Source organism: Mirounga leonina, unplaced genomic scaffold (genome assembly GCF_011800145.1).
Source record: "Mirounga leonina isolate KUSES-001 unplaced genomic scaffold, KU_Mleo_1.0 Mir_151, whole genome shotgun sequence".
NCBI lineage: Eukaryota > Metazoa > Chordata > Mammalia > Carnivora > Phocidae > Mirounga > Mirounga leonina.
In genome coordinates this window covers 34,150,066-34,175,147 of record NW_023270377.1, presented here as the reverse complement: position 1 = coordinate 34,175,147, position 25,082 = coordinate 34,150,066, and the positions used below count along the sequence as shown (strand labels likewise).

General features: G+C 39.7%; 1 protein-coding gene across 2 annotated transcripts in view; it reads left to right on the top strand.

Moving 5' to 3' along the window:
• Positions 1-20,512: 20,512 nt before the first annotated feature.
• The window catches only part of SGO2 (shugoshin 2), a 41,376-nt gene continuing 36,806 nt past the window's right edge, over positions 20,513-25,082 (top strand). Inside the window, exon 1 of one of the 2 annotated variants that reach the window (XM_035007435.1) lies at positions 20,513-20,630. The gene's annotated coding sequence lies outside the window, so the exon portion shown is untranslated. Of the gene's footprint in view, positions 20,631-20,862; positions 20,910-25,082 lie in introns of those variants that run through there. The other variant, XM_035007437.1, reaches the window with a different exon arrangement.

The following is a 25,082-nucleotide window of genomic DNA, read 5'->3' as shown; positions in this document are numbered from 1 at the left end:
GAAGAGAGAGCAAGCGGAAAGGCCCCAAGGCAGGAAAGCATTTGACAATTTGTAGGAAGAGAAAGGAGACTAGTATGGCTGGAGCTTGGTGAGCATCGGGGCTAAGGAGGAAGGTGATATGAGATGAAGCTAAAAAGATAGGCAGGAGCCAGGTTTTAAAGTATCTTGTGGCGGTTGTGGGAGTTTAAATTTTACCCTAGGCATTATAATGGAAAACCATCGAAAGGTTTTAAGCAGGGAAGTGGCATGATTGATTTACTATAAAAAAAAAAAAAGTCACTCTGGCTACTGTGTTGACTGGATTGGAGAGTAGGCAGCTGTTGCAATAATCCAGGGGAGAAATGGCATGGCTGCTACTCAGTGATGGTGGCAATAGAGAGGAATGGATGGCTGCAAGAGATGTATTTAGGAAACAGAAATAACATAAAATTGCTGACAGTTCAGCTGTGGTGTGTTAGTTCAGGTTCTTTGAGAAACAGACCATAAGGTTAGATTAAATGTGCAAAAGACTTATTGGGGAAGACACCTGTGAAGGAAAAACAGGGAGGGCTCTGAAGGGGACTGAGAAAACCTTTAGACTGGATGCTGATTCAACTCTCATGGAGGACCGGAGAAAAATGGGTAGGAAAAGTTGTAGATATGATGCAATTCTAAGAATCTTTCAAGAAAGTCAATGGGGAATCCTCAAGCCAATGTCCCCCATCAGAGGAGTCCTGTGTCTTCCAGGAATGGGCCTCCTTTACTGACCCTGCCTCACTCAGTCACTGGCTGGGAGTAATCCATGGGAAATGCAGCCTGGATCATGGTGATAGATTTCAGAGCACAGCAACTGGGGCCATCAGCCCGTAATGCTCCCTGTGATCAGAGATCTGAGCGGTGTGTTTTCATGGCTGCCACATATGGGAAATAAGGGAAAGGGAAATTGCAGGATCACTTCTAATTGTTGGCTTGAACAACTGGATGATTGTGCCATTTACTGAAATGGTGACTTAGGAGAGAGATTAGAAGCTGTATTTAGGACTATAATGATTGAGATGTTTAATAGACATCCAAGTAGAGATTGAATAGCAATTGAATAAATCTGGAACTCGGGAGTGAAGTTCTGTGCTAAAGGTGTGAGTTTAGAAGGCATCAGCATTTAAAGCCATGGGACTGGATAAAATCACCTATGCAAAGAACAGGCAAATAAGAAGTAGCATGGAGTGCTGTCTCCAATATTTAGAGTTCAAGCTTAAAAGGCAAAGCCAGAGGGGAGGAGAGTTTGCAGCTACAGAGAGGAAAATGTCATTTCTGTCAAACACTGCTCAGAGATCAAGAGTCCATTAGATTGGATAATATGGGCATTCTTGGTGACCTTGACAAAAGCAGTTTCAGTACTGTGATGAAGATGCAAGCCCAGATAAAACTGGGCTGATGAGTGAATGTGAGATGGGAAACTGGTTATAAAGCTGTAGAGAAGACCTATAGTAAAGAGAACAGAGAGAAGTGGGGCTGTAGTTAAGGTGGGATATGGGATTAGAGAAAGAAGCTCTAGGATGAAATTTACTAGAGCAGATTATGCTGGTGGGAATGATTCAGTGGAAAGGAAGAGATTGGTGATGCAGGAGAGAGAGTGGGGACCACTGAAGGAATAAGATACTTGAGAAGGCAAAAGGGTACTGGAGCCAGAGCACAAGTGGAGGAATTTCCTTTTTTTTTTTTTAAGTTTTATTTTAATTCCAGTTAGTTAACATACAGTGTTATATTAGTTTCAGGGGTATAATATAGTGATTCAACAATTCCATACAACACCCGGTGCTCATCACAGCAAGTGCCCTCCTTAACTCCCATTACATATTTCACCCATCCCCCACGCACCTCCCCTCTGGTGACCATCAGTTTGTTCTCTGTAGTTAGGAGTTTGTTTATTGGTTTCTCTCTCTCTCTTTTTCCCTTTGCTCATTTGTTTTGTTTCTTAAATTCTACGCATGAGTGAAATCATACAGTATTTATCTTTCTCTGACTTATTTCCCTTAACATAATACTCTCTAGCTCCATCCATGTCATTGCAAATGGTAAGATATTTTTTTTTCGATTTTATTTATTTATTTATTTGACACAGAGAGAGAGAGAGAGAGGGAGAGAGCAAGCAAAAGCAGAGGGAGTGTCAGGTAGGGAGGAGCAGGCTCCCCGCTGAGCAAGGAGCCTGATGTGGGACTCGATCCCAGGACCCTGGGATCATGACCCAAGCTGAAGGCAGACACTTCACTGACTGAGCCACCTAGGCACCCCCAAATGGTGAGATTTCATTCTTTTAATGACTAAGTAATATTCCACAAGTGGAGGAATTTCTATTAGACAAGAGCAGAGATAGGAGATAAAACAGAGAAGATAAAGTTCTGATAACTAGGTAAATTTCACAGTAATGAGGGTATTCTGATAAATGAGGAAAATGAGGTAATTCTGATTGAAGGACTTCTATTTTCTCTATTAAATCTAAAGCAAGGTCAGAGGCTAAGAGTAAAGAAGATGAGGTGTGAACAAGGTTTGAGGGAGAAGGATAAAATACAAACTATTTATCTTGAGAAATTGAAAAATCAAACTTGCTATAGAAACGTTCTAGGATTGCCAAGAAGGAATGAGAGCCTATTTGAGATTATAATCGTTACAACATGGATGACAAGTCAGTCATCCCAGTTATGTGACTTTTATCCAGGAATATTCAACAGCTTCATTGTAGGAGCTGACAATGGGACTCAGCTAGGGTTGAAATATAAGGAGAGAGGGGCAAGAGAGTTGAGGATGTTTATAAGTGATTGATTCCCCTGATGGACCAGGGACTCTAAGCTGGGAAGGAAAGAAGTAACTATATAGAGGTGGTGATGGATAGTGAAAAAAGTAGTGAGGTTAATGGATTGGAGATCTTAGTGAAGTTGAGAAATTATTTAAATAGGAGTATTGGAGTTAAGTGAGCTGGAAGATTGCAGGCAGTGGTTAGAGAATATCGTACTTGTGTGTGTGTGTGAGAGGGAGAGAGGAAGAGAGAGGGAGCAAGGAGGGACAAAGGGAGAAAGGGAATCTCAAGCAGGCTCCACATCCAGTGCAGAGCCCGACACAGGGCTCCATCTCATGACCCTGAGGTCATGACCTGACCTGAAATTAAGAGTAGAACGCTTAATTGACTGAGCCACCCAGGTGCCCCGAGAATATCATACTTTTTAAACTTTATTTTATTGAAGTATAGTTGATGTACAGTGTTACATTTCAGGTGTACAACATACTAATTAGACAATTCTCTACATTACTCAGTGCTCACCAAGATAAGTACAGTCACCATCTGTCACCATACAATGCTATTACAATATTATTGACTGTATTCCCTATGCTATACTTTTCATCTCTTCAACTTATTTATTTTATACTGTAAGTTTGTACTTCTTAATGCCCTTCCTCTATTTTGCCCATCCCTCCACCCACTTTCCCTCTGGCAACCACGAGTTTGTTCTCTGTGTTTAAGAGTCTGTTTATTTGTTCATTTGTTTTTGTTTATTTTTTAGATTCCACATGTAAGGGAAATCGGATGGTATTTTTCTTTCTCCGTCTGACTTATTTCACCTAGCATAGTAACCTCTAGATCCATCCATGTTGTCACAACTGGCAAAATTTCATTCATTTTTATGGCTGAGTAATGTTCCATTGTGTGCATATGTGGGTGTGTGCATATGTATTTATACATACACACACATATACATACAGAGATGTTGAGCATCTTTTCATGTATCTGTTGGCCATCTGTAGGTTTTCTTTGGAAAAATGTCTGTTTTTCCTTTGCCCATTTTTTAATTGAATTTTTTTTTTTTTTTTTTTTTTGGTGTTGAATAGTGTAAGTTCTTTCTTTTGCTGTTTTGTTGTTTTGGGTTTTTTTTTTAATGTTCCTAAATTGGAAATCTCATTCTTTTTATTGTTTTATTTATTTTTTTAATGTATAAGTTCTTTATATATTTTGGATATCAACCCCTTATCAGATACATCATTTGCAAATATCTTCTCCCATTCACTGGGTTGCTGTTTTGTTTTGTTAATCGTTCCCTTTGCTGCACAAAAGCTTTTGATTTTGGTACAGTCCCAGTAGTTTATTTTTACCTTTTTTTCCCTTACCTGAGGAGACATATCCATAAACATATTTTTAAGGCAGATGTCCAAGAGATTACTGCCTATGTTTTCTTTTAGGAGTTTTATGGTTTCAGGTCTCACATTAGGTTTTAATCCATTTTGAGTTTATTTTTGTGTACGGTGTAAAAAAGTGGTTCAGTTTCATTCTTTTGCATGTTGCTGTCCAGTTTTCCCAACACCATTTGTTGAAGAGGCTGTCTTTTCCCCATTGTATATTCTTGTGTCCTTTGTCATAGATTAATTGACCATATAGACATGGGTTTATTTGTTTTTTTTTAAAGATTTTATTTATTTATTTGAAAGAGAGAATGAGAGAGAGAGAGAGCACATGAGAAAGGGGAGGGTCAGAGAGAGAAGCAGACTCCCTGCTGAGCAGGGAGCCTGATGTGGGACTCGATCCCGGGATTCCAGGATCATGACCTGAGCCGAAGACAGTCACTTAACCAACTGAGCCACCCAGGCGCCCAGACATGGGTTTATTTTTAAGCTCTCTATTCGTCCTATTAATCTATATGTCTGTTTTTGTGCCAGTGCCATGCTGTTTTGATTACTACAGCTTTGTAGTATATCTTGAAATCTGGGCTTGTGATCTCTCCAGCTTTGTTCTTCCTTCTCAAGAAGCTTGAGAAACAGCTTTGGCTATTCAAGGCCCTTTGTGGTTCCATACAAATTTTAGGCTTATTTGTTCTAGCTCTGTGAAGATTGCTATTGGTATTCTGATAGGGATTGCATTGAATTTATAGATTGCTTTGGGTAGTATGGATGCGCTAACAATTTTACTTCTTCAAATCCATGAACATGGCATATCTTTCCATTTATTTGTGTCGTCTTTAATTTCTTTCTTCAGTGTCTTACAGTTTTCAGAGTATAGGTCTTTCACCTCCTTGGTTAATATTTTTAGGTATTTTGTTCTTGTTGATGCAATTATAAATGGTATTGTTTTCTTAATTTCCCTTTATGCTACTTCATTATTAGTGTAGAGAAGCACAACAGATTTCTGTATATTAATTTTGTATCCTGCAACTTTACTGACCTCATTTATCAGTTCTAATAATTCTTTAGTGAAGCCTTTAGGGTTTTCTCTATATATGGTATCATGTCATCTGTGAATAGTGCCTGTTTTACTTCTTCCTCACCAATTTGGATATCTGATTGCTGCAGCCAGGACTTCCCATACTGTGTTGAATAAAAGTGGTGAGAGTGGACAGCCTTGTCTTGTCAGAAAGTATCATACTCGATTTCAAGATTTCAGAGGTATTATCATTACAATGAATGTAATGCCAAGGTTCCAGGCTGAGAAGGGGTGGAAGAAAAGCTAATGAGGTAAGGAGTTTAGGAATGATTATTTTTAGATGAGTTATCCCTATAAGCAGTAAAGTCAACAAGAGTGGAATGAAAGAAAGAAGATGAAACAGAAGCTAATGTCATCAACAATGGATGATTAGGAGAACCATAGAAGAATAAATTGAGGAGACAAGCAGAGATACTATATCCTGAGGGCACACAGTTCAGATTAGCTAGGACTTAGAGAAAGGAAGGAGGGAAAAATGTTTGTTAACAGTAATGGGAGAAAAGAAGACAGCAACCCCACCTCCTGACCCTGATGTATGCAGAGAGTGGAAGGAAAAGCAGTCACTACTTGAGAGGGCTCTAGAGGAGGCAGGCCCTCTAGGAACAGACAAGTTCCAATTAAAAAAAAAGAAAAAAGGGGGCACCTGGGTGGCTAAGTTGGTTAAGTGTCTGCCTTCAGCTCAGGTCATAATCCCAGGGTACTGGCTTTAAGCCCCATGTCAGGCTCCCTGCTCAGTGAGGAGTCTACTTCTCCCTCTCCCTCTCTCCCACCCCCCACCACTCGTGCTCTCTCTTGCGTGTGCACTCTTTCTCAAATAAATGGATAAAATCTTAAAAAAAGAAAAGAAAAGAAAAGAAAAAAGGTGAGAGAAATGATGGGGACATTTACAAAGGAAATTGTAAGAGGCTCAATGGAAATGTTTAAGAGGAATGAGAAGAGTCAGGGATGGGTTCAGACTAGTGGACATAGTAGCAATCTGGGAATGGGAGCCCATTTGGCAGTGGACAGCTTGAGGAGTTGAGACTGCAAGGGTGATTAAGGTAAACAGGGATCTGAGCCAGGATGAGAACAAGTGCAAGGTTCAAGCCAAAGCCCAGATATTTAGCTCAGCAGCACTGGGGTGACCTCACCCACTGGCTCTTCCCCCATTGTATGGTAGATTGAATAGAGGGGAAGCCTTATAAGGAGGCCAAGCATCAGGAAAGCCCTTAACTGACTATATTCTCTACCACCTCTCCCAGAAGTAAGGATAACCCCAGCTCTGATGCACAGGAGCTTGAAGGGAAGGAAAAGAGGAAGCACTATATAAATCAGAGCCTGTTAGTCATAGACCTGATCAGACTTAAGACCACCCTTCTCTTCTGGCTCTCCCTGGGATGGGAGAGATGGAGACTTGTCGTGGTTGAGGAGAAGCAAATTGCTTCATGTACATCCTTTGGAAAAAGATTCCCAAACCATAAACAATTCCCTCCCTCCAGCCCAAGATAAGGTTTAGGAAGGGGGAATCCTTTATTTACTTACTCCAGGTGGATTTCAGTGTTTCCCTTTTTAAAATGCCTGGTGTAAGTGTGCACTTCCATCAAAATAATACTAGTGTAGGATTTTGGGGTAGCCAAGATAATAGCAGCCAGAGCTGTGTAAATCTGAATTCTCCAGTTCCTTCTCCAAAATACGTAATATAGAACAATAAAAAGAACAAATAAAACCACACAAACCTCATGCTATCTGTAAAACTGAAAGAGAACACCCATAGTTCAAATTATCCATAAATAGAAAAACAAACCAAACCTCAGCAAACTGTGTCCCTTGGTCCTACCACAGACTTGCACAGAGAAATCAGGGCAGTCTGGAAAGAATACATGGGAGAAAAGGAGAGCTGCTGACGGGCCTATAATTGATCTAAAATAACCACGGAAAGAGAAGTCTACTCATGTGCTAAAATAGTGGTAAAGAATTCTGGTAGATCAGAATACTTACTATATATTAAAAATTTTGTAAATGCACATGATTCAAGATGACAGTGTTTGAAAACCATTGCTTCTAGAGGTATAGAAGGTAAGAAAGGAATGGAGACACATCCTTTGAAGCTTGGTGAAGAGAAAAAGAAGGAAAAGGAAAGTTTAGGATCAAGTAAGGAGAAAGATAAAGCTGTGAAAATATGCAATCATTAGTCCATATCTCACACACACACACACACACACACACACACACCATCCATTAAGAAACTGTATTTCACTTCAGAAGAGGGCACCCTTGAACTTGAAATCTTACAAATCATCCAAAATCTTTGAAATGAATAGGTGAAAACAGAGTAAATATATACAAAGCTATTATAAGAAAAAAACAGAAAACAAGACCACTTCAGCTCTGATTAAAAAGTCCCCCTCACAAAAAAAAAAAAAATAGGGGTGCTTGGGTGGCTCAGTTGGTTGTGTCTGCCTTCGGCTCAGGTCATGATCCCGGGGTCCTGGGATCAAGTCCTGCATCCTGAGCAGGAACCCTGCTTCTCTCTCTCCCTGCTGCTCCCCCTGCTTGTGCTCTCTCTCTTTCTCTCTCTCTGTGACAGATAAATAAAATCTTTAAAATAAATAATAAACGGGGCACCTGGGTGGCTCAGATGGTTAAGTGTCTGCCTTTGGCTTAGGTCATGATCCCAGGGTCCTGGGATCAAGCCCCACATCAGGCTCCCTGCTCAGTGAGGAGTCTGCTTCTCCCTCTCCTTCTGCTCCTCTCTGCCCTGCTCATGCTCTCTCTTTCTCAAATAAATAAATAAAAATCTTTTTAAAAATAAATAAATAAAATAAAAACAGCGCCAAAGCAGAAGAAAACGGCAACACAAACTCCAAAGTGAATTAAATATCCACAAAGACTCTTTTGGGGATATGAAAAAACACTTGGAACCAAAAATTCAATAATTAAAAAAATAGAAATGGATATTTTATAAAGGAAGAAATGAAATGAGAAGATTGAACCCAAGAAGAAAAAGACCAAAATTATCACAGAAATGAAATATAAATTGCAAAGTTTTTGGAGAAAATAAAGTCCAGTGAAAATATAATAAGGGACATTGAAAAAAGTCAGGCAAATAACCAAGATAATGAAAATGAGATACAAAATTAGAAGTACTTAGGGTCAGAGAGAAATGAAAGATGAAGAAGCAGCATACAAATAATGGTATTCCCTGGAGAAGACAAACAAAATGACACTGGAACAGAACTATAAAAGAAGATAGAAATCTATATACAAAAGGACCCATCAATTACATGGGAAAATTAAACCAGACTTATCAATTTCAAGACATAGACGAATAAAATTATTGGGCTTCAAAGATAAAAATTCCCAAGCCTTCAAGCAAAAAAGATCAAGAAATTACAAGAATGAAAGAATTAAACTGGCACCAGACAGCTCAAAAACAACACCCATGAAAGGCAACAACAGAATAGCACTTTTTAAAACCTCAAGGAAAAAAAGTGTGAGTCAAGAATATTCAGTCAACTTGTTTTTCAAGTATTAAAACAAGAGGAAATGAACTTTAAACGGGAAAAATTCAGGGAATTTTGTATACATGAGCCCTCCTTGAAGAATCTGTGAAAAGATGTTTTCCATTCAACCAAGTGACAAAACTTCATTAAAAGACTGATGGTCAACAGATGAATGGATAAAGAAGATGTGGTGTATATGGTGTATAAGTATGGTGTATATGTTCACACATACACACACACTAGAATATTACTCAGCCATCAAAAAGAATGAAATCTTGCCATTTGCCATGACATGGGTGGAACTAGAGGGTATTATGCTAGTGACTGAAATAAGTCAGTCAGAGAAAGACAAAGACCATATGGTTTCACTCGTGTGGAATTTAAGAAACAAAACAGATGAACATAGGGGAAAGGAAGAAAGAATAAAATAAGATGAAAATTGAGAGGGAGGCAAACCATAAGAGACGCTGAACTCTAGGAAACAAACTGAGGGTTGCTAGAGGGGAGGTGGGTAGGGTGATGGGGTTACTGGGTGATGGGCGTTAAGGAGGGCACTTGATGTAATCAGCAGTGGGTGTTATATGCAACCAACAAATCACTAAATTCTACCTCTGAAGTAAACAAACAAAAAGACTGATGGTGATCATTTACTATATTTAATTATAGATCTAAAATTACACAAAGGTGAGAACAAAACTCAAAGAATAATGTGTTATAGGTTCAAACAAAGTAGAAATAATGTAAGTAAAATGGGAGATACCAGAGAGAAAAAAGAAAGAGTAAGTTCATTGATTGGTTCATTGATTTTGATATAGGCAATAAATGGGGGTTAAAGGATAATATTAAAATTGGCAAATCAGGTAAGGAGAGGTTAAACAAGAAAGAACTGAAAGAACTAAGGGCTTTATAAAAGGTATAAATAAAAGATAATCACTAGAATAACACTACAAACTTTTCTAAATACAAAAAGAAATTTTAAAAATTAAAAGAGCAAAGAAAATGCATCATACACAGAAAGAAACCCAACAATTATACCAATGTTAATATATAAAATAATTTAACATAAAATGACAGTAGGACAAAGCATATGTCAGATCAATCAATATGAATAGGTTTAATTTATTAAATGAAAAATATTTTTCAATTTGGTTCACAAAGAAAGCAGCTGAAAATAAGAAACCTGTCTAAATCAAAATGGTTCAGAAAGTCTAAAACTGAAGGAATGGGCAAAAGTTTACTAGGTAGGTGGAAACAAGAAAGCAGGCACTGTGATCCTGCTATCAAAGTAGAATTTTAAGTCAAAATGCATTAGATGAGACAAAGAAAGACACGTTTTAATGTCACAATTCACAATGAATATATAACAGTTATGAATTATATTCACCAAACAACTCAGCAACACATGTATAAAGCAAAAATCTCAGGGCATGCAAAGAAACATTGTAGAAATACACTAATAGTAGGAAACTTAAATATACTACTTTCAATACAGATGAAGTAAATAAAAAATAAGAAAGGAAAATAAATAAGTAAAAAGCATAATCAATAAGGTAGATCTTAGGGATATATTTACTATACACCCTGAAAATAGAGAATACAGTAGTAACAAAGAAGATAAAATATTTCAGAATAAAGTCATCAAGAAATGTGCAGACCTTATACAAGGAAAATTTTAAGGATCCCCTGAAAGATATAAAAATGGACTTGAATGAATGGAAAGACATTCCATAATGTCATAAAGATACCAGTTTTCTCTAAGTTAATTTATAAATTTAACAAGTACCAACAAAAATACTGACAAGATTTTTATGGAGCTGGAAAAGTTGATACTAAAATTCACTTGGAAAAATAAACATGCAAAAATAGCCAGAAAAATACTTAAAAGTTTACGAGAGGAGGGGTGCCTGAGTGGCTCAGTCTGTTAAGTGGCTGCCTTCAGCTCAGGTCATGATCCCAGGGTCCTGGGATCGAGCCCCACATTGGGCTCCCTGCTCGGCAGGGAGCCTGCTTCTCCCTCTCCCTCTGCCTGCCTCTCTGCCTACTTGTGCTCTCTCTCTATCTCTCTGTCAAATAAAAAATAAATAAAATCTTAAAAAAAAAAAAAAAAGAAATATACTCTGCTATCAGTAACTATGAAAAAAAAAAGTTTACAAGAGGAGACTGGCCCTACTACTCATTAAAATATACTCTAAGTCTGGTTTTTCATCTACTCATGGTACTGGTGCATAAACTGACAGATGAATGGAATGAAATAGAAATTTATAGAAACAGATCCAAATACATATGGCAATTTAGTATGTGATAACCATGGTATCTCAAATTACTTGGGAAATGACATTTTAACATATATTTTAACAAACATAAAAGGTGGACATTTTAACCAGAGGGACAACTGGTTTGCTATTTGGAGAAAGATAAAATTAAAACCAAGTGTCACACTATAATCAAGAATAAACTCCAACAGGACCAGGGATATAAATGTCAAAGATGAAATCATTTAAGTACTAGAAGTAACCATGTGTGATTTTCTCTATAACCTGGATGTAGGAAAAGACTTTCTAACTATGACTCAAAATTCAGACACAACAAAAAATAAATTGATAAATTTGACTGTGTTTAAGCATTTTTTGAACAAAAAACAGAAATTCCTAGCTGTGAGACATATACATACACACACCTTTTTCACATATTTCTCACAAATATGGAAATATATTCAAACTCACTCATACACGAAATGCATAATAGATCTACCCTAATGATGTACCTCCAAAGGTATGAATGTTCTACACACAAAGTGATTGTAGTATTGTAATTGTAAAGTATCAGAAAAAAAACTAAATTCCTATACATAAGAGAGTGTGTGGATAAACTATGGTACATCCATATAATGGAGTAGTATGAAGTTATGGAAAAGAATGAGGTCATTTTCAATGAACTAATATAGAGTGATTTCCAGGATATTTTGTTAAGTGAAAAAGACAAAAATGCAAGAATTTTTACAGTATGTCACTTTTGTATAAAAAAGAATGGGGAATGAGAAAACCTACATATATCTAATCAATTGTACAAATAGAGGCATAGGAACAAACAAAAAACCATTAAGATTAGTTACCTGCAGTTGGCTTAATAATGGCCACCCAGATTATCCAGGTGCTAATCCCTGGAACCTGTGAATGTTACCTCATATGGTGCTTTAGTCAGTTTGAAACCCGTGCTTTTTCTTTCTATGACTAACTGTATCCTAAGAGGCCCTTCCTTTGTGTAGTGGTTGATATAACAGCTGAGAGTCTTAGGCACAAATTAATGATTTCCTTTCATTCTGTTAGAGAAACTACTTATAGGAAAAGTACCAAAATGTTTTAAATGTAGAGATGGCTTTTTCAAAAGGAAACAAAAGTTTTAAATAAAATGATCGTTCATAGTCCTACATTGGTATGAATTTGAAAGCTTACAGAACACTTCTGTTTGCAAACTCATCTGTGTCTACAACATCTGGTATTTCACCTCTTCTTTTTTTTTTTTTCAATTTAATTTAATTTTATTATGTTATGTTAGTCACCATACAGTACATCATTAGTTTTTGATTTAGTGTTCCATGATTCATTGTTTTCGTATAACACCGAGTGCTCCATGCAGTACATGCCCTCCTTAATACCGATCACTGGGCTAGCCCATCCTCCCACCCCCCTCCCCTCTAAAACCTGTTTGTTTCTCGGAGTCCATAGTCTCTCATGGTTCGTCTCCCCCTCCGATTTCCCCCCCTTCCTTTTTCCCTTCCTTCTCCTAATGTCCTCCATGCTATTCCTTATGTTCCACAAATAAGTGAAACCATAAGATAACTGACTCTCTCTGCTGGACTTATTTCACTTAGCATAATCTCCTCCAGTCCCATCCATGTTGATGTAAAAGTTGGGTATTCATCCTTTCTGATGGCTGAGTAATATTCCATTGTATATGTGGACCACATCTTCTTTATCCATTCATCTGTTGAAGGGCATCTCAGCTCTTTCCACAGTTTGGCTATTGCGGACATTGCTGCTATGAACATTGGAGTGCATATGGCCCTTATTTCACTACATCTGTGTCTTTGGGGTAAATACCCAGTAGTGCAATTGCTGGGTCATAGGGTAGCTCTATTTTTAATTTTCTGAGGAAACTCCACACTATTTTCCAAAGTGGCTGTACCAACTTGCATTCCCACCAGCAGTGTAAGAGGGTTCCCCTTTCTCCACAATCTCTCCAATATTTGTTGTTTCTTGCCTTGTCAATTTTTGCCATTCTAACTGGTGTAAGGTGGTATCTCAATGTGGTTTTGATTTGAATTTCCCTGATGGCTAATGATGAACATTTTTTCATGTGTCTGTTAGCCGTTTGTATGTCTTCTTTGGAGAAGTGTCTGTTCATGTCTTCTGCCCATTTTTTGACTTGATTATTTGTTTTTTGGGTGTTGAGTTTGAGAAGTTCTTTATAGATCTTGGATATAAGCCCTTTGTAGTGTCATTTGCAAATATCTTCTCCCATTCTGTGGGTTGCTTCTTTCTTTTGTTGACTGTTTCCTTTGCTGTGCAGAAGCTTTTTATCTTGATGAAGTCCCAAAAGTTCATTTTTGCTTTTGTTTCACTTGCCTTTGGAGATGTATCTTGAAAGAAGTTGCTGTGGCCGATGTCGAAGAGGTTACTGCCTATGTTCTCCTCTAGGATTTGGATGGATTCCTGTCTCACATTGAGGTCTTTCATCCATTTTGAGTTTATCTTTGCGTATGGTGTTAGAGAATGGTTGAGCTTCATTCTTCTGTATATAGCTGTCCAATTTTCCCAGCACCATTTATTGAAAAGACTGTCTTTTTTCCAATGCATATTTTTTCCTGCTTTGTCGAAGATTATTTGACCATAGAGTTGAGGGTCTATATGTGGGCTCTCTATTCTGTTCCATTGGTCTATATGTCTGGTTTTGTGCCAGTACCATGCTGTCTGGGTGATCAGTGTTTTGTAATACAGCTTGAAATCAGGCAGCGTGATTCCCCAGCTTTGTTTTTCTTTTTCAACATTTCCTTGGCGATTCAGTGTCTTTTCTGATTCCATACAAATTTTAGGATTATTTATTCCAGCACTTTGAAAAATGTCATTGGAATTTTGATCAGGATGGCATTGAAGGTATAGATTGATCTGGGTAGCATAGACATTTTAACAATGTTTATTCTTCCAATACATGAGCATGGGATGTTTTTCCATCTTTTTGTGTCTTCTTCAATTTCTTTCATGAGTGTTCTGTAGTTCCTAGAGTATAGATCCTTTACCTTAGGTTTATTCTGAGGTATCTTATAGTTTATGGTGCTATTGTAAATGGAATCGTTTCTCTAATTTCTCTTTCTACAGTTGCATTGTTAGTGTATAAGAAAGCAACTGATTTCTGTGCATTGATTTTGTATCCTGCCACATTACTGAATTGCTGTATGAGTTCTAGTAATTTGGGGGTGGAGTCTTTTGGATTTTCCACATAAAGTATCTTGTCATCTGCTAAGAGAGAGAATTTGACTTCTTCTTTGCCAATTTGATTACCTTTTATTTCTTTTTTTGTCTGATTGCTGTTGCTAGGACTTCTAGTACTATGTTGAACAAGAGTGGCAAGAGTGGGCATCCTTGACGTGTTCCTGATCTTAAGGGAAAGGCTCTCAGATTTTCCCCATTGAGGATGATATTCGCTGTGGGTTTTTCATAGATGGATTTTATGAACTTGAGGAATGTTCCCTCTATCCCTATACTCTGAAGAGTTTTAATCAGGAAAGGATATTGTATTTTGTCGAATGCTTTTTCTGCATCAATTGAGAGGACCATATGGTTCTTCTCCCTCCTCTTATTAATGTGTTCTATCACATTGACTGATTTGCAAATGTTGAACCACCCTTGCCTCCCAGGGATAAATCCCACTTGGTCGTAGTGGGTGATTCTTTTAATGCATTGTTGGATCCTATTAGCTAGGATTTTGTTGAGAATTTTGGAATCCATATTCAACAGGGATATCGGTCTGAAATTCTCCTTTTTGATGGGGTCTTTGCCTGGTTTGGGGATTAAGGTAATGCTGACCTCATAGAATGAGTCTGGAAGCTTCCCTTCTGTTTCTATTTTTTGAAACAGCTTCAGGAGAATAGGTATTATTTCTTCTTTGAATGTTTGGTAGACTTCCTCAGGGAATCCATCAGGCCCTGGACTCTTGTTTTTTGGAGGTTTTTGATCACTACTTCCATCTCATTACTGGTTATTGGCCTATTCAGGTTCTCAATTTCTTCCTGTTTCAGTCTTGGCAGTTTATAGGTTTCCAGGAAGGCATCCATTTCTTCCAGGTTGCTTAATTTATTGGCATATAGTTGTTGATAATAATTTCTAATAATTGTTTCTATTTCCTTGGTGTTAGTCGTTCTCTCCTCTTTCATTCATAATTTTATTAATTTGGGTCCTTTCTCTTTTCTTTTGGATAAGTCTGGCCAGTGGTTTATCGATCTTATTAATTCTTTCAAAGAACCAGCTTCTAGTTTCGTTGATCTGATCTACTGTGTTTCTGGTTTCTAATTCATTGATCTTAATCTTAATTATTTCTCTTCTAATGCGTGGCTTAGGCATCATTTGTTGCTTTTTCTCTAGTCATTCTTCTCGAGCGCACACGGAACTTTCTCCAGAATAGACCACATACTGGGTCACAAATCAAGTCTCGACCGATACCAAAAGATTGAGAGTATTGCCTGCATATTCTCAGACCATAATGCTTTAAAACTGGAACTCAATCACAAGAAAAAATTTGGAAGAAATTCAGACACTTGGAAGCTAAACACCACTCTGCTCAAGAATGTTTGGGTCAACCAGGAAATCAAAGAAGAACTTAAACAATTCACGGAAACCAATGAGAACAAAAACACATCGGTCCAAAACCTGTGGGATACTGCAAAGGCGGTCCTAAGGGGGAAATACATAGCCATCCAAGCCTCACTCAAAAAAATAGAAAAATCCCGAATTCACCAACTAACTTTACACCTTAAAGAACTAGAGAAAAAGCAACAAATGATGCCTAAGTCACCTCTGCCTGCCTCAGACCAAGAGGTGACCCTTCAGCCCGTGGCTTAACCCTTGTCCCAACCTCTGGATCCACCCCTCACCACCTCTTTCCCATGTCATTCACTCTCCCTCTCTACCAGCTCCTCCCTCCACCCTGGATTCCCCAGCTGCTTTTGTTACTTCTCTTTTTATCCACAAAGAATTGTTGCCCTCATCTGTGCATCATCTCTGCTGGGAAATGAATGACTTCCTGACTATTCGCCTGCAGGACTGTTCTCACTCTTATCTTCCTGCGTGGTAAGACAAGGCTGCCTGTCCCCTCTGAAATGAGCTCTTCCCTTGGCCTCCAGGAAGCTTGTGTCTCCTCCTACCCCTCACTGCTGCCCTGACTGCCCTTTCATCTTTCTCCATGTTGATGTTCACCAGGGTTCTGCCTTCTACGCTACTTGTGCTTCTACACACCCTCCCCCCAGAACTTAACCCCAGCGATTTCTATTACTGTTAGCCGCTGACACTCATTATTGTCTACAACCACCATTCCTTTGCATTTGCAGTGAGGAATAGAAGGAAGAATGTGTGTGTTGAGGAAGGGTATGGAGGGAAGTCTCTTGGGACCCTCTCCAGCAGCTAGGGGAATGTCCATGTGGAGAGAACTCCGGAGAGGTGGGCTTCAGGGCCCTGAACTGTTGGATGGGGCACGTTACTGTTAGTCTGTTAGTAAAGCTAGTGAGCATGACAGCTGACTTTTCAAGCCCTCCCCAAGCCTCCAGTTTGTGTGGTATGGATTTCACCACAGGAAATCTTGAGTAAAGAAATGTTTGAACCTTTTTGGAAAAACGTGTGGAGGCACAGGATAGATTGGTAAGTAGACCCAACCCCTGTCTCTCAAGATAGTCCAGCATGTGGACTAAGGGAGAGGCTGTGAAAGAGCCCCAATGAGAACTGCTGAAGGTCATCCAGAGAGACAGCCGGTTAGACCAAGACCCCAGTGATTTTATCCCTCCCCCAGAGAAGCCTCCCTGCCACACTCACATACACCAAGTCAGAGATAAGAATGCTTAGCATCCCTGTTACATATTCCCTGCCCCTGCTGAAACCAGAGAAACAGTGTAGAATCATCTTAAATCTCTACTTATCATAATGTATGGGAATGGATTGTTCACTTGTCTGCCTATCCCTTAAGGAGAGAGGGGTTGCCTCATCCATGTTCACCCCTAGCATAATGCCAGGTGCAAAAGGGACTTTAAAAAAAAGTTTACCGAAGATAAAAGAGGAAGCTGGTAAGCAGGTAACACAGGTAAGTCTACAGGCTGAATGCCATGCCTTGAAACTGAGGTGACAAATGACCAGTCACCTCTTCCACTATCTCAGAATGGCCCAGGTCAGACCACCTCGGTTCAAATTCCAGCTGTACCACCTACTGAACTTTGCAGAAGTTACTAACGTATTTTTGTGTCTCCGTTTCCTCAACTATAAAAAGGAAATAATTGTACCTACCACATAGGATCACTGTGAGAATTGAAAAGGCATATAAAGGGCTTCACACAATGCCTAGGACATGGAAAAAGCTTGATAAATGTTACCTGCTGCTGTTATGATTATTACCTGTCCCTAAGCCGGCGCAGCAGGAAGTCTTTTCAGTGAAGAAAATAGAAATAATTATTGTAATCCAGTAGCATAAAATACTGAAATGAACCTTTGTCATTCTTTTGGCTGCCCAGCTCAGGGGCCCTTCCTGAGACTAGTTGGGAGGCAGAAATGGCCTCTCACTAAGAAACTAAAAAAGCCAGCCCCAGGCTGAATGTTCAGCACTCCCTTCCAGCTAGAGTCTGTAGCCTATGATCTGGGCTTGAGCAGTCAGATACACCCAACTCAGGCCTAGCAACCAGAGCTAGTGGGTCCAGGCAAAAGGGATGGGGAGCGTGTAGCACAGTCATGCTCACTTTTTCCAGAGGTGGCAGCAGCTGAGGTCCCAGTGGTAGCAGGCAGGGCCACTGATGGCCATGGAAGATCAGCGGTACCCTCGCAAGCTCTGCTGGGAGCATGACGCGGCTGGGTCTTTGTCTGTTGCCAAGGCCCTCTTGTTCCTGTTTTCAAGTCCACGTCTCTAGCCTCATCCAGAAGGGCTTTAAACCATCCCATGTCCTTTTCTGCTTCTGCCAGCCTAGGCTACTATTTCTTGGTGTAATTCAACCTGCCAGATTGATACAGATGATCAGATCTGACAGTTTAATAAAATGTAAGTACACTATTTCTATTTTGTTTTATTGGTTTATTGATTTGCAGTGTGCCTTCTACTCAGCTCCTGTTCAAGGACCGTTTTATCTTAGATGATTTTATGGTGTGTCAGTGGGGGGCAAGACAATCAAATTTTAATTGGCTGGAATCTACCCTTAGGTGGAGAAAATCAGACAACCAATGAATGTAGGAATAAAGGAAAATGGAGGGAGAGGAGCAAAATCAGTGCCTTGTGCAGGAGAGTATCATAACAGAACTATGAGCTCATTTAATTTAACTGGTTTACTTTACAGATAAGGAGCCCAAAACAAAGAACATACAGCTAATGTATGTTCAAGATAAAACTAACTGTATCTTCACACTTCTAGTTCAGGGCTCCTGCCTCTATCCATTCTACCAAGAGGCAAAAGACCTAAAAGCAAGCTCAGATCAGGTTAAATTCAGTTCAGTTAATGATACCTTTTAAGTTTATGGTTGCGTATGAAAATAATTTACATTTTCAAGAGCTTTTTATAATTTATGAAGCATTGATTCATTAAATTCTCTTAACTGCTTTGAAATAAGATAATCATCCTTTTTTTTTTTTTTTTTAAAAAGGAGGTATTGGTATTTATGTCTCGAAAAGGTTTGTAACATTTCTTTTACCTCTGGCTGCTCTCCCTTTTCTATTTGTTTTGGTTTTGAGGTTGTAGCTACAAAATAAGTCAAGAGGAAAGCAATATTAGTGTATTTGAATAAAATAGTCTGCTGATTGGAACCATCATAAAAATATATTGGATTGGGGCGCCTGGGTGGCTCAGTTGGTTAAGCGACTGCCTTCGGCTCAGGTCAGGATCCTGGAGTCCCTGGATCGAGTCCCGCATCGGGCTCCCTGCCCAGCAAGGAGCTTGCTTCTCCCTCTGACCCTCCCCCCTCTCATGTGCTCTCTCTCTCTCATTCTCTCTGTCTCAAATAAATAAATAAAATCTTTGAAAAAAAAATATATTGGATGTTGTTATTAACCTCCATATTACAAATGAAGAAACAGAAGCTCAAAGAGATTATGTGACTTGGCTAAGATTAAATAAGCACTAAATGGCAGAGCCATGACATGGTTCATTTAAAAAACATATACCATATATTGAGCATTTAATGTGTCAGGCTGGGTAAACAAGATATAGTGCTAGTTAATCCCTAGATAAACCAGAAATTTCTAAACCAGTATATTACATTCTAAACCACTTTTATGGAAGATTTTACTGAACCATAAACTATAATTTTAGCAGCTGGCCAATCAATAAATACTCTTCTACTTACACAAGATTCATGTAGCCAGATCTCTTTGGTCACCGATTTTGAAATACACTAGACTAAAAGATCTAACTCAGAATCATGAATTACATAATTTTTCTAGATTCTTTAAAGTAAAATGGAGGGACGCCTGGGTGGCTCAGTCGGTTAAGTGTCTGCCTTCAGCTCAGGTCATGATCCCAGGGTCCTGGGATCGAGTCCCACATCGGGCTCCCTGCTCTGCAGGGAGCCTGCTTCTCCCTCTGCCTCTGCCTCTCTCTCTATCTCTCATGAATAAATAAATAAAATCTTAAAAAAAAAAAACAGTCGGTTAAAGTAAAATGGAAATTTGTGATTCTCAAATGTCCCTAAATGAACAAAACATTGACATGAATATGAAGTCGACTTCATCACTATATAACCAATTATTAAAATCTAGATTTAATAAGCTATTTTCAGTTTCAGTTTTTTCAGTCTAATGTCATACAAAGAGGAAATTTTATTCTCAGTATAGGTTTTCCAAGTTTTTCCATAGATTATTAAAGTCACTTGTAAGAGGAAAACTAAGCTAATTGACTTGGAACATAAAAAGAATAACATATTTTTTTAATGTAGTTGTGTATAACGGAAAATACCATTCTTGTACATTTAGCTGAACCAAACCATTTGTATAAGAACTAAATGAGGGGGCGCCTGGGTGGCTCAGTTGGTTAAGCGACTGCCTTCGGCTCAGGTCATGATCCTGGAGTCCCGGGATCGAGTCCCGCATCGGGCTCCCTGCTCGGCGGGGAGTCTGCTTCTCCCTCTGACCCTCCTCCCTCTCATGCTCTCTGTATCTCATTCTCTCTGTCTCAAATAAATAAATAAAATCTTAAAAAAAAAAAAAAAAACTAAATGAGATCCAGGGTTTTCAAAGAAATTTCATTGCCGCTTTTCCTTGAGAAAGTTGAAAGAAAAATGGGATGTGCTTTTAAGGGAAAACTAAATAAAGATCTTGGCATCATAATGCTAAGATGACTGTCAAGGCTTTTAGAAATCTAATAAAGGTATTTTTGTTAAAGGAACGTTTCCTTTTTGGGTCAAGGCATCAGAAGGCAGTACAACGCCAACTGTTCAAGGCCCAAGCCGCCAATTTCTCTTTGCCCGACTTTCCCCCAGGCTCTCCTGGCCACGCCCCCTCTGTCCCTCAGCTCGAGGTCCCGCCCCTTCCACCTCCCACTTCCTGGAGACCGCCCTCCCTTGCGCGGCCTCCTCGGGATCTGATTGGCTCATGTGTCAACCGCTAACGGCTGCGGGGTTTAAACCCAAGCCCTAGCTCCCGGCGCCGAGCTCCAGAAGGTGGGTGGTCGTCGCCCCCACGCTGAAAGAGCGGTAAGTGAGGGGCCTTTGGCGTGGCCGCCCCGCTGTCTGAGGAGATCCGCGCCTTTCCCGGCCGAAGCTCCCGGCACGACTCTTCAGAGTCTTCTGTCCAGCGAGCCCCGCGCGGCCCGTGGTCCCGCCCACCCCCCGCCCTCGGGTATCTGGGGCTGCGGCCTTTTCTCCCTGTTCCGAGGGGATCGTTGGGGGAGCCCCTGGTTTGGATTTAACCGGCTGCCTCTCGTCCCTTCGATTTTGCGCCCGGCTGCGTGAGGGGGGCGAGCGGCCAGTTAGGTCAGCTCCTTGAAAGAAGGGATTTCTGTCTTTGTGACTGCACTACTCCCTGCTCTTTAAGAACATTTTCTACCTCATTGTGAGCCCTTAATAAATATCTGCTGGATGAACGTTAGAGACTGCTTACCCGAGTTCTTGAAGGAGCCCTCTCCTTTGGAGCTCTCGTTAGAAGGAAGGTCGGCTGAAGGCGAAGGGGTGATAGAAGACTGGGAAAAACTTAGAACTTGAATTGGGTCTTGATGCGCGGGTAGGATTTCGGTAGGGAATAGGGACGATGATTTTTCTAGGTGACGGATCCAATTCAGGAGAACCGGATTTGGAACTTAGTATTTCTGATTTAGAGTTAGCCGGGATGATGGCCAGACAAGAGCTGCAGAATAAATAATAAATAACTCGTATTAGTGAGTGCTATGTGCCAAGTCCTGTACTAGGCACTGTACATCATTGGTTCAGTTAGTCCCTACAGTGAGATGCCCTTACTTTCTCTAACTTCGTAAGTCTGAAAGTTGAGACTTAGAGTTGTTAAGATAACATAGCTATGAAATGTTGAAACTGGGATTCCCAGTACAATCCCAACCGCTGTTTAATATACCTCACTCTGTATGGTAAGTCAGCCTTGAATGGTACTCCAGTGGCCTGGCTTATTATGTTCCTGAAATGTTACTTGGTGAGGTTGTTAATGTGGAGGGTGATAGGGCAGTGTTAAAAGGAAGACTCTGATTTCTAGCTTGAGCATTTGGGTGGGTGATTGCTAGTGCCATTTATTAAGTTAAGGAACTAAGAACCAACTTATTGGGGAGGACAGTTCAGCAGTGGTTTCCTAATTAGCAAAATGAGATTTGATCTTTCTGACTGGATTTTTTTGGGAGATGGACGAGATTTCTATGTTAGCATCCCTTCAGGGGTTTGAGATGCAACCGTTTGTCTGGACTTTCTGTATGTTCCTATGTTCTATCCATGGAATAGGTGGTGATCTTTAATTTTACTTTTTTTTTCTTTTTGGCAAAACTTTTAGAAGAAACATTGAGCCTCGGTGTTGTAAGGTTCCTAGTTAAACTTCTTCCCCATTGCAGAAAATTCTTTTAAAACCATCTTCCCATTATTTGCTTGACATCTCCCAGCATCTCAACATTTGCAAAGGAGACTCATTCCAGTATTGGTCAGTTCTTAGTATTTGAGACTTCTTCCATTTATCCATAGTTGTTTTCTTCAACGAATGTTTACCCAGTAGCTACTATGTGCCAGGCACTCTTGGCTAAGGGTACAGCAGCAAACAAACTTGACAAAAATCCATGCCCTCGTGAAACACATTTTAGTAGGAGAAGACAATTAAATAAGGAAATTATGTGATCTTATATTAGACACTGATAAATCGATGGCAAAAAAAATACATAATAGGAAGTGAAATGGAATCAGGTGTGCTCTTTTAAATAGTTTGGTCTGGAAAGGCTAAGAAAGTGACATCTGAGTAAAGACTTGAAGACAGTAAACCCTGTGATTATTTGGAGAAGAGTTGATACAAAGGGAAAAGAAAAGGAATATAAAGGTTCTGCAGTGGGAATATGCTAAGGTAGCTAGTGTGGCTGGAGCTTAGTGAGCAAAGGAAGTGGTGAAGAGGTCAGAGAGGTACTGGATGGGGAATTGGGGAAGGGGAGAAGTGTCAAATTGTGTAGTACCTTATAGGCCATTGCAAGGATTATGACTCTACTCCAGTGAGATGAAAAGCCACTAGAGAGTTTTTAACAGAGGAGTGACATGAATTTACTTAAGTTTTAAAGGGATCATTTTGGTTACTAAGTTGAGAATTGATAGTGGGGAAGAATGTGGAAACAGGGACACCATTTAGGTAGTTATAGCAATAATGTACATGAGAGAGAATGGCAACTTGGATCAGAGTGACAATGTAGGGGGCCCATGTGGACATGTTGTGAAAGTCAGGCCAGCATGACTGATGGTATGTGGAATGTGAGAGAAAGATGCTCCCGAGCTGAGCAAGTGGAAGGATGGAGTTGCTGTTAAATGAGATGGAGAGGACACAGTGGAGCAGGTTTGGGTGGGGTGAGTTTAGGACATGTTAAGTTTGAGGTACATATTAGACATCCAAGATGAGGAGTAGGCAGTTGGATAAATAAGTCTGGAGTTGATTTGGGATATAAATTTGCAAGTCATTAGCATTTAGATTTAAAAGCCAGAGCACTAGAGGATACCCTCACAGGGGTATATGTACATAGAAAATAGATGAGACCCAAGGATTGAGATCTGGTGCACGCCGGTGGTAAGAGGTTAGGGAGATAAAGAATAATCAGTGGAAGAGACTTAGAAGAAGTGGTCAGTGAGGCAGAAAAAATCCAGGAGAATGTGGTATTTTGGAAACCCACTAAAGGTATTTCAGAGAGAATGACCTGATGTCAAATACTATGATTAAAATCATAGATCAGGTGAGAACTGGATCTTGACTGCTATATCTGATTTAGCAACAATGCAATTTAGTGCTTTAATGATCAATTTCCATAATGTATAGTGGTGAGAGCAACAACTTGATGAGAGTAGATCAAGAGGGAATGGGAGGGGATGAATTGGAGACAGCAAGAATGGACAGCTCTTTAAAGGAGTTTGCTGTTAAGAGAAACAGGGCAGTAACCTTCTAGCATCAAGAGATCACTGGTATCTTCTTAAATGTTCCATTTTCATGCATTTACACATGCCATTCCTTCTTCCTGGAAAACCCTTTCTAATCTTGATACCTGACAAATTCTTTATTATTAAGACCTATTTATTCATTCAATAAATATTTATTGTGTTTATATTATTTGTCAGGCACTGGTCTGTGAGCTGGGAAATATGTCAGTGAATAAAACAGAAAAATCCATGACTTTCTGGAACTTAAATTCTAGTTGATAGGAAATAAGTAAATTCTGTAGTATATTAGCGATTTAAATGCTATGGAAAAAATAGAGAAGGGTAAGAGTAATCAGACATGCTGAGGAAAGGAGCTACAGTTTTGAAAGGCCTCACTGAGAAGGTGACACTTGAGCAAACACTTGGAGGAGAGCGAATGAGCCATTTCTATCTGGAGGAAGAGCTTTCTCAGTAGAGAGAATGACCAATACAAAGGACCTGAGGCTGAAGAATGGCTGCCATTGGCCAAGCATTTAGAGCTTGGTGGCCAATGTGGCCTGGAAGGAATGGGCTAAGGGACAGAAGGAAGAGTTCAAATTGGAGAAATGGGAAGAAGAGCAGATGGTGGAGGGACTTCTTAACCATTGAAGAACTTCAGTTTTTATTCTGAGAGAAATGGGAACCATTGGAGAGTTTTAGATTGTATAGACTAATAAATACACTGTAGCGAGGGCAGCAGTGGAAATAAGAGGATAAGAGGCTATTACAAGAATTCAAGTGAGACATGTCAGCACCTTGGTCTAGGCTGATAGTAGTGGAGGTACTGAGAAGCGGTCAGATTCTAATGTACTATGAAGGTTGATTGGGATATGAAAGATTTTTGGCCAGAGCAACTAGGATGGAGTTGCCATTAACTGAAATAGAGAAGGCTCTGAGTGAAACAGGTTTGGGCAGGTTAAGTTTGATATGCCCTGTTTAGTTATTCAAGTAGTACTACTTAGTATATGGGACACTAATGAGGGCATTTGGGGGCCTAACTAGGTACAATCCAGGACATCACAAGATCCTCAAGTTAATCACATCTGTAAAGACCCCTTTTCCACATAAGGTTTAGAATGACAGGGATTGGTACCTGATGTCTTTGGGAGACCCATTTTTTTAGCCTACTGCAGAGCTGGAGGAGGATTAGGATGAGGGAGAGGAAGTGGCCTGGGAGCCTGGAGATTCTGTGATTGATACAAAGAGGATAGTAAGATTAGTCCTGTGGACTTAAGGCAGGTAGTGGGGAGAGGCTGAGTATTAGGAGGTAGGCAGACACAGGTAATAGGGTTTCTTTTTTTTTTAAAGATTTTATTTATTTATTTATTTATTTATTTATTTATTTATTTATTTGACAGAGAGACACAGCCAGAGAGGGAACACAAGCAGGGGGAGTGGGAGAGGGAGAAGCAGGCCTCCCATGGAGCAGGGAGCCCGACACGGGGCTTGATCCCAGGACTCTGGGATCATGACACGAGCTGAAGGCAGATGCCTAACGACTGAGCCACCCAGGTG